This window comes from Ixodes scapularis, unplaced genomic scaffold (genome assembly GCF_016920785.2).
Source record: "Ixodes scapularis isolate PalLabHiFi unplaced genomic scaffold, ASM1692078v2 PGA_scaffold4__175_contigs__length_147842914, whole genome shotgun sequence".
Taxonomy (NCBI): domain Eukaryota; kingdom Metazoa; phylum Arthropoda; class Arachnida; order Ixodida; family Ixodidae; genus Ixodes; species Ixodes scapularis.
In genome coordinates this window covers 64089836-64100471 of record NW_024609879.1, presented here as the reverse complement: position 1 = coordinate 64100471, position 10636 = coordinate 64089836, and positions in this window count along the sequence as shown.

Sequence of the window (10636 nt, the reverse complement as noted above, 5' to 3'; positions counted from 1 at the left end):
CGAGGAAGCGGCGAGAGTGGCCTCTGAAGGAAATGTAAATCCTCGTTCACCAAGTTATCCGGTGTCAAAGTGTGGAAGATGTCCAACATGTACTTAGGGCGGGAACTACGAGCGTTTTGCCTTGCTTTTATAACCAAAACCAGAGCAGCGAGATAATTGCCTTGCGTACTCCAAAATAACGGAAGCAATAAGTTTCAACAGGTCGAGTACGTCACCGCGGATTTAGGCGAGACGGTGCACACTGTTTAAACGCTTGCAGTATCCACGAGTGCTACCAGAAAAACGACGTCAACGGAGAAGGAGCTCGCGCTTCAGCATAATGCAGTGCCACGGGCCCGTGAATTTTCAATGTCGCTGTAAAGAAATATTTAAAAAAAAACGCATCAGTGCCACATTAGTGATCACGAATAACACCGGTCACAAACTCCCAAGCCTCGCCGCTCCACTCGACACTAACACGACATACGACAACACTCTGCATCAAAAGTTCAAAACGCCCCAAAAGTGAACGCGTCTGCTCCCGTACGCGTACTACAACTAGCGGAAGTGAAGTGTTGGGCGGATGTCCTTCACAATAATATATATAAAAAATGCTTTGCGCAAGTAGAATTTCCATTGATTATTCAATACGTACTGATAAAGTCCCAATCATTTGTTTTTCTATCTGATTCAAGCTAGTCGGACTGCTCATAACACTGGTCAAGCATGAAAATAACAAAAATTTGAACTTTTTCATGGCCGGTTTAAGATTTATTGTTAGTACATCGTTGTTTTTCGCAACGGACTAATTTTACAGATTTTGCCTCTATGCTTTTTAAATGCAAACAGTTCTTACATACGGCTGTCCATTGTGCCGTGTTTTGTGTCTTCTTCTATAAATCTGTAGCGGTCAGCGACCAAAGAGCTCACCCGCACATGTCAAGCATATATACGCCGCGGGGAGAGTACGATGTTAGTAGGAAGTGTCGGGCGTAGTGTCGGTGTTGTGTTTGTGTATGTGTCGCTGCAGTGTCCTTCGTAGTGCTCGTATTATCTGTGATGTATGGAGAGTTGCAGTCTACTGGTGATAGTTCCAAGCGTATTAACAGGCTCCTCCTTTTTTTTCATTGGTTACTAGAAATCTCACTAGGTGGCGCAAGTTAACGCCCGATTCCAAGTAGTTTGCTTGAGTTATTTATCCATGTAAATTTAATATTAGATTTTTTTTTGTTTTTTTTTTTTTTTGTTTAGCGGTTTTGTCGTAGTTGCCGACGCCACCGACCGCCGACGACCGCCGACGACGCACGTACGTACCTTTGCACGTAGCTACGTCCGCCGCTTGGAGACTGTTTTGCTGTGCATAAAAGACATCGAACGAGAACGAACGCGTCCTGTGTGCTTTCAGTTCGGCTGAAAGGCGCGGCTCGCTGGGCTCGTCTCTCGCCTGTTCTCGGCTGCTGGCCGGCATGTTTCATAAGAAACACGTTGAATCGTGCTTCTCGGAAGGCAAACACGGTGTAGCGTGTTAAGTTTACACGGCACCTCATGTGTAGACGAAAAACACAGATGGCTCAATGTAAAACGAACACGTTTCAACGTGTCCGCTATGGGACAACGGTTTACACCTCTGGGCGTGTTATTTTTGCTAACAGTGTACGTACAAGCGCTGAATATAGATAGCACCACGGTCAGAAGCACTTTTCTACCTACGACCGTGACTCGTGCATAGTCTGGCGCCGGTAATTACAGGCTCGCATCCAAAGGCTGAACTCAGCGGAGCAAAGTGTAATAAGCAAAATTCGCGCTGCAAAAATCGATTACAACACGACGGCGCGTTTCCGTCGGAAACCGAATTCCATGCGACAAACAAGCGATAAACACCGCCAAAGCCAACACTGATGTAAAGCCGTCGGTTGCGTCAGTGACTCCATCTGCACGAATGACGAACTTGCAAACGCTGAAAACCCGAGTGCACTTCCAACGCACAACATCAGCAAATAGGGTAAACAAGGCACAAAACACACACGAAAAACAATGTGACACAGCACACAAGACCAAGAACGACCAATGTCGAAAAGAGGTCATCTGTAAGATTCCCATGGGAAATGTTATATAGGCCGAACTGCACACACTGCACACAAGGAGGAAGCGTTCCTGCGGGAAGCCACGGCAAGAATAAAGGAAAGAAGAATCTTTTCTTTTATCCTTTATCTTTCAAACCATTCCAAAAACTATTCGTAAAAAAAAAAAAAGTTAAACATTGCCTTTTTGAGAAATTGGATGTTGAAATTTGTATATTTAGAGTTTTTTTCTCGTGTTCAGAGGCGTTTTTTTTTTTTCCTATAATAATATTGCAAGTGGTTGAAAATATATTTGTTTAAGCTTTCATTCGATATATAATTTATGTTCTAAAATTAAACGTAACAAAAGTTATCTTCCAAACCAGGTAAATCATCGTCAAAACAGCCAGGTTTTGAATGTCTTTTTACATATAAAAATAAACGCACATTTTAATAAACAATTGGCGCTTATACCGTAGTTTAAAAAGCCACGTGAAACGCGTATTTGCCGGGCGGAAGGTACCTGTGCCTGGCCAAGGTTCCAAGTATACGCGACCTGTGATGATCGCCCAAACCCCAGAATTCGTCCTTGGTCCTTTCTAAATAAAAAAAAAAAAATAAATAAATAAAATGAATAATTATAAAAAAAAAAAACGCCAGAATTAAAATTATGACGCGAAAACGGTTTTCTGCTTCGCAGTAGTGAAACATTTGTCCATTAGAGATATTTTTCTCAGGAGTTTGACACACGACCCCGACTTCTTACACAATTTGAAAAAAAAAAAAAAAAGAATCGCCCCATAGCAGCTGTTTAGACGATTGGATCTGCTCCACGCTGTTATCTGGGGAAGTTAGGCTGTCCAGTGTCCGCCATGCCGAATATGGCGGCGTGTGCGAAGTACAGGGGGCGCCCTTCTAGCTATCATCATCATCGTTTGTCACGTCACGGGTAGGACGGACTGGGACAGACTGCACAGATCTTGGATCCCTCGGCTCGTCAGCTCGCTTCGAGCGCTGTTTGGGTAACGCGCGGCAAAGCCTTTTTCACACCTTGTGTTGATTTGGTGAAATGATATTTGCAGTAGGACATTTTACCGATGTTTGAAGCCACACGCGGCACGCGTAGTCGTGTCAACAAACACGTTTGGCGCTGAGGTGTCGGAGCGCTGGGATGGTGGTGTGCTGTTCTTTTCTACCCCGTACAAAAAGCTGAATGATGAAAATAGAATATAGCGCTTTATCCCACTACAACATCTACCGCGGCGAATAGGGTGTATTCTTTATTATGACTGGGACACACTAAAACTAAAAGAGGAATGTTTCATCAAATTGAAAATAGGACAGCAAAATGCGAGAACCTCTCACGTGTGTAGAACACACTTCGCTGAAAGCGACTCCGTGTTGTCTGTGGGTTCCAATGTGTTATGTGGATGGTGGTCTCTTATTAGTTTTGATTTGATTCTTCTTTTTTTTTAATTTTGTAAACAAGTAAACGAACATTTTCTCAAATTAACTGGCAGGAAGAAGCGTCGCCTGGCTTCCAGAGTCGTTTCAACTAAATCCCTGCTTATTTACCCGGTCGACACGAAACCTTCGAGACCCCCTCGCGATCGAAGTCTAAATCTAGTAAGTCGGCGAAACTTCCGCGTCCCAGAAAATGAGGAATACACCTGCTATACGTAAATTACTACCGTTTGTACGTTTAATTTTTGCGGACCCAAATGCGCATTATGCGTGATTCGCTTCTCAGCGAGCGATTTCAAGTTTGTAATTGTTACTAAAGATAAGATAGAACAAAATAATTAATCGCCTGAATTTGCCGGGTCATGGCCGACAACTTAAGAAAATGTCTGCTTTTCTTTCGGGTAGAAGTCGTGATGTGACAAACTTCTTTGCCACGTATTCGATTCGGGAGGAGTGTCAGTTGCTGACGAGCATTTGCTCGGCAGCAACTGTCGAGCCACACTTGGATAGAAGCGTCGGTATCGGCAAGCTCAATGTAGCAAAAATAAGTGTGCCGCGCTTGCAACACTACTGTGCGCACGTGCACAGCTAAGGAGACAGCACGTCGTTTACTCTGGTGATTCCAAAACCTTTCTCTACAGCAGCCTGCACAGTTCCGAAAAAACAAGAGTCACAGAGGCTGTGAATAGCCCTGACGCACGCCGCGTAAGCTGTAATATGAAGCTCCAGGCTTGTTTTTAGACATTTTAAAGATTTTTTTTTTTATACAAAAGGCAACTTTGAGGCGCTGTTCTTCATTAGAAATATCACTCACATAAAGATTATACGCGTTTCTTTGATAAACCATTCTTAATCGGCATATGTGCGAACTAACGTCGACATAGCGCGTCGTCTGCTTGTACCAAGGTATATTCACACGGCGGACAAATTCCGGGAACGATGTCCGCGGACCTGTGAAATATGCGTATCACGTGGCTTCGACGTCACAACGGACAAGTCCGCGGACTTGTGCAAGTCCGAGCACATGCGAATTAATACTCCATGGTTGCCGTGAACCAAGGCGAGAGCTGCGAGTCCGAGTTCGTACCTTTCTCGCTGCCTTCGCTGCACGAGCTATACTGTTCAGGATTGGTATTGCCTAGAGCCACTCGATATGGCAGCGTAGCTGCCAGAGTAGCGCCACGCTTTGCCCTGTGCCGCCTCTCACCGCGATTGGTCACACGCGGTACCATAACAACGAGCTGAGCTGGCTCGGTTTCCGTGGCAACCGAGTGACGACTCGTCACGTGACTTCTCAAGAGCCGTGATGTCATCGGTAAGATGGCAGCGCCCAGAGCTGGTGGATGCGAGTTTGTTCGGTGCGCGGAGTCGTGATATGCCGCAGCTTGCCGACGATTTAGGGCTTCTTCGTGCTTTCTGACGTAGGTATAGCGTGAAGATCTGAAAGAATGATACTTTATACCCTTTCTGTGCAAGATCGCACTCGATATTAGCACCTGTGCGACAGCATCAGTAATATCGCCTTAACGGTGCTCGGGTTTCCGGATATGTTTGAGGATCGATAAGACATTTAGCGTGCAATTTTTGCATTCTCTTAGCTTTATTTGAACGTTGGAGTGTCTGGGAATTGATGCGAAATCTATGCGTCGTATGTTGGGCCTTGGGAAATTTGTTTTTGCCCCAGGTAACCGCATGATCACAAACTTTTAGCGAGGAAGCTCCTGCGATGTTTACGTTTTGTACTAATCAATCAGAAAATCTGGGTTCGATCCCCACCCCTGCCCGTTTCGATCTGGATGAGCATCGTAGCGGCCTGCGGTTATGTATCACTACTGCGTGGTGCACGTTAAAGACCTATAGACCCCAAACTAGCGGTTATACTGCATTGGCTAAATTGCTCATCTACAGCGAGTGACTCGTCGCAACTTTGAAATGGCTGACCGACTACACGCTGTAGAAATATTCACACAACTCCCAAGCATACTAAACAACGATATTACGATATGCGCAGTGTAAGTTCGTCTGCTTCTTTTAGTAGAGGTTGTGGTGATGTCAGAACGCCGAGCTCTGATTGGTTCTGAATCAAGAATAGAGGATAGGCTTCAAGGCAGCTTGCTTTGAGGTCTACCCACTCTCCCTCAATCGGAGCCACTCAGATCTCGGCGTTCTGACGTCACCACAACCCCTGCAAAAAGTAGCAGATGGACTTGCGCTCCACATAGCTTTTACGATAAAATTTTCGCATTTTTCTAGCTTCCTTTGAAAGTCTTAATTTCTGAGAAGCATAACGAAAGGTGTACGGCGCGTGTAGGGCCTAGGGGAAATCGTTTCAGCCCTGGGTCACCGAATAATCACAGCATTTTTAGCGAGAAGGCTCCTGCGATCTTTAACCTTTTCAACTAATCGACGATTTTATGAATTGGCAGTTTTGAAGATTTTGATATAACTTGCTTTCATTGCAATAGCTTGCATTTGATCGCAGTGTTTTTTGGTTTGTTTTTCAAGTGAAAAACTGGCGTTTGCTCAAGTGTCGTATATGAAATGTCCTGCTATATAACAATGCATCAACACATACTATTAAACTTTGGTGCTCAGAGGTGTGTTCGCCTTTGTAATTAACAAGTTACAGACGTATTTATTTCTTCCGAGTGTAATATTTATTTTCTGTAGCTGGGCCCGTTTTGTGCTCCTTAATGTCAGTGTGCTTGGTTCCAAATATCCCCTTTACAATGCCTACAAAGGCCAAAATGACGTCAGCCGACCCCAACTCAGGCATTAAACACGAAAACTGCGTCGCTCGGATGTATGCGCTCGTCAGCAATCAATTCGTCCATGGATATTTGAATTCGCTTTCCTGGCCAATGAGTGTCCTGACAAAACTTATCATCATTTGCGAATGCCAAGTTCTACGGTGTGCTTAAAAAGCACGGTGAAAGCTTGGGGTCGTCGCACCGGTGCGCTAGCATGTCACGACTGCGTCATTTCATAGTTCTCTTTTGAGTTGAGGATTACAGGTAAGGGAGAAGAAGTTTAAAAATAATTTTGTGGCCCCTTTAACACGGATATGTGTGCTACACCAGATAAAAATATTGACTTTTTGAATGCCGGTAAACTTCCGAACGACCATTTGGCCTGTCGGCAAGAACACCTCATATCCGGCGTCCGTCTCTTTTGATGGCGTCAACGATTCCCTAGAGACCACCATGCCGTCCTTCTTGGTTGAACCCCGTCGACGTCGCTCCTCACCAGTCGGTGAGAAAATCACATCTTGAAGGGATGATCGGGTCTTGAAGAAGTATGATGCTAAACATATACTCGCTCACTATGGGGCAGTCGAGCAGCAGTCATGTCCCGAGCCAGTCGTCCTGTCGTGGCCGGCATAATCGGATTTTGTTCCATCGAAGTCCGAAAGTACTAGGACGGTACGTTCGTCCTACGAAGCGGCCGCCATCCCGGCGGCGCCGAAAACCACTCGCCTTGTCCGTGCCTGTACGATACCACGGCAGCTCTCGTCGCCCGAACGTCCCCGGGCTGCAAATCGTCTCCTTTTCAGAAAAAACAGGCACCGTTCCTCCAGAGGTTCTTGCCGTAAAAAAATTGGCTTGCTCTTTATGTTTATACAGCCTTGATGGAGATGCGCCTCAACGGGTAATCGGTCTCTTAGCTGTAGATGAGAAATTTGGCCAGTGCGGTACAACCGCTAACCTGGGATTTTTAACGTGCATCACGAAGTAGGGAGTTTTAGAATAACGTACGCAATTTTAGCGCACGCTAGCGCTAAATTTAGCGCTTGTATTAGCGCACGCGGCGCGAGAGAGTTTTAGAATAGCGTTTCTCCGCCGCGACGCAAAAGCCCAAGCATCTCGCGCTTGCGACGCCACCAAGATACAGTAAAAATTTTTATTTCACACACGAAGTGATGTAACTTCAGAAGAAAACGAGTTTTTTGGTCCAAAGTAGCATTTTATTAAACATGAGAACGCGACGCGAGCGGTTGACCGGTCGTGTCCGCTTGCGTCGCCTCGGCAAGAGAGGTCTCGTGTACTGAGCTTCGCACATCGTTCCTTCGCCGTGAAATGTTCGCGCGTCGCAAGCATCAAGTTGCCGGTGATCGCTGCCAAACCGAGTACATTGTCGTCCCGTATTGAAAATTGCAGTCGCGAGAATGCCGCCGACGTCGCACTCACGACGCCGCCAAAGCAGCCGCCGACATCATCCTGGAAGCCGCCATTTTTTTAAACTCTGCTCGACTTGGCTTAAGCCAACTTCTCATCACGGATCCTCCTTGGAGAAGCGCAAAGACTCTTTGAGTACGCACGCTATTTCCGAGAAATAGCGCACGCTAAAATTGCGCACGCAAAGCGCGAAACCTGGTTTGCGTTCGGAGCATGCGCAGTGGCGACGACGCTATTCTTTGCGCACGCAAAGCTTTAGCGTGCGCTATTCTAAAACTCCCTGATCACACGAACGCGTGCCGGTACGAAACTCATCCAGATCGAAACGGGCGGGGGCGGCGGGGATCGAACCCAGGAGGTTCGCAGCGCAAGCTTTCGCTCCACGCTCCGAGCTGAGACGCGTTAGCCCACTCGGCCACTTCCTCCCTTGTTCTTGCCGTACCGCGACGCCAAGCGTCTTATACCACTTTTCAATGAACGAATGGAGATATCAACTAGACTACAAAGGCCGCCGCCCGGCGTCGCTAGAAGCACGGTTACCTTAAAGCCCCTTGATAAAAGCGTTTTTACGAGCACCGCCAACCATTGTTGTGGAAGCGCGCGAGACACGTGCCATGAGCGGGTGCTCCGCCGCCATTCGCTTCCAAGGCCCGCTCATTTCAGTGCTGCGCCGCCATTTGCTTCCAAAGGCAGCTCGAGACATGGGCCTCGTGCACTCGCGCATTTGACGCTACTTGCAAGGCAAACGCAAACACATCGAGGGGCTTTAGGTTACCTTCGCAACCTCCCAGGCCCAAAATGGAGATCAATATCAGCGCTTCTGACGTCGTGTATCTAGATAATTTTGCGTCGTGTCGCTACTCTGGCAGCTACGCTGCCATATAGAGTGGCTCTAGTATTGCCCAACGCTCTCACCTCGCGCCGAGAGCCTTGGTTGTGCTTCGCTGCGCTCCAAGCTACAAGGATGGATGGATGGATGAATACGGCTGAGCCCTTTGGATCGGGCGGTAGCTTACGCCACCTAGCCATTTTGTTTTACCGTTTAAGCTTAGAATATTTAAATGTGAAATCTATATTCACTTCGCAGTGCAAAGAAAGTGAGGCTATGAAACCCCCTTGCCATCAGTGAATAAGAAAATACCTAGTTTTCTCTCGATTTCTGCCACCATTCACTTAATCTTTGCTTGGTAATCTCTACAGTCTTGAAATCCACTCTCCCTTCGCTGTCTCTAAAACCCAATGACTTTATTAAATCTATGTTGTCTTTGGTAGGCATAGGGTGAAGCCCTGTACAGTAGAGTATCACGTGCTCAGCCGTCTCGTCCTCCTCTCCACAAGCAGTCCACACTGTATCCATTTCCTGGTACTTCAGTCTGTATGTTCTGGTTCGCAGAACACCCGTCCTCGCCTCAAACAACAATGAGCTACGCAACGCCACGTGACGGTCGGTCGATTCCAGTCCCGCCAACATCTGATGAACGAATGGATGATTGAAGACGACAACGATGAAGGCCTTTAGCGATGAAGCGACGCTGTTTTTAATTGCACTTGTAGAAGAGTTTCCACAGCTTTGGTGCCTTCAAAATGACCCGTACCGCAACAACGACACAAAATCAGAGCTCTGGAAACAAATTGACAATGAAATGGAACGGCGCTACTTACAGTATGGGCCTTACATAGAAGGTAAGTTCATTCAAGGCAGACTAATTAGTGTCGATTCTGAGTTGTATTTGACCGTTCATTGTTGTCTGATATTTCAGAGGGAGTGAGGGGATTTTTTCAAAATAAGCGACGCGTCTTCAGGCGGGAGAAGGAAACCATCATGAAAACGAAGAGTGGCCAAGCTGCTGGGTACACGTACAATGGTAGGTGGAGGTTCTACCGCAGTCTTCTGTTCTTGGATTAGAGCAAACCTCTCCTTTTCCGGGAGTGCGCTGTGCAACGAGTCTTACCAACATGAGGATCCCAATGGAATGAGCAACGTTTGGCGGGTTGACCGATTCGTTTAGCTTGATTTTTTAGACCTATCGGATGAAACGTTGGCGAGCGTTTGTTGATGGACGTCTCTGAATCCCATTAGCTTGGCTGACGTTCGAGCTCTGGCTTTGCTCTACACGCCTCAGCATTTTGTTTCGTTCACTTGTGTCCATCAAGATCTCTTGAAGTGCTGGTAGTCGCTGGATGAAGCTGCGAGACACTATTCTATTCGCGACTCCAGCAAAACGGACGCCGCCAAGCGGGAAAACCGGGAACCAGCCGGTCCAGGTCGCTCCGCGCCGCTCGGCGTCTCTGGTGGCTTTCGCGGAGACGTGTTGTCGGCGCGGTGGCGAACAATGTAACTTGGCGAAGGTCCGAATATTTCTTAAGTTTGCCTGAGTGATCATTAGTGTGGTCAAGCCTCAGTAGATTGTTTTCTTCTATTACGTGTTTGAAAGCCCGTTTACTCCACAGCACACGGTCGCGTGCTTTCGATTTCTTGGATGGGGAGGAATTACGGAAAAACTTTTTGATTTCTTGTCTGTCTCGAATCACATTCAAAGTGACGACTGCTTGGTAACTGATACTGGAGGGAACATCAATGTTGCCGCCAAGTGAATGGAAAGGCTCGATAGCTGCTTTTCTTGAGTTTGGTTGTGTTCGGTTAGCTTCAAGTTTGAGCCACCCACGCCGGTCGGTGCGTTGGCTATTCATCTTGGCTGCTTTTCGCCGAAAAAGCCTCTGGACCACACTGAAGGAGTTGGGCTGATTTCGCAATTACTTGATTCAGGAAAACTTGCTCGCTGCAAATGATGAATGAGGGAAATTATCTGTTTTCAAAAGGTGGGAGACAAGTCCCGCAACGTTAGATGCTGTCACGGCATTTTGACCTATCGCGCCTCCAATATTTATATTACGAGGACGTCGAAGCCAGCAGCAATATACGTCTAAATTGGTCAGGTTGACCGGCCACAAAAAAAA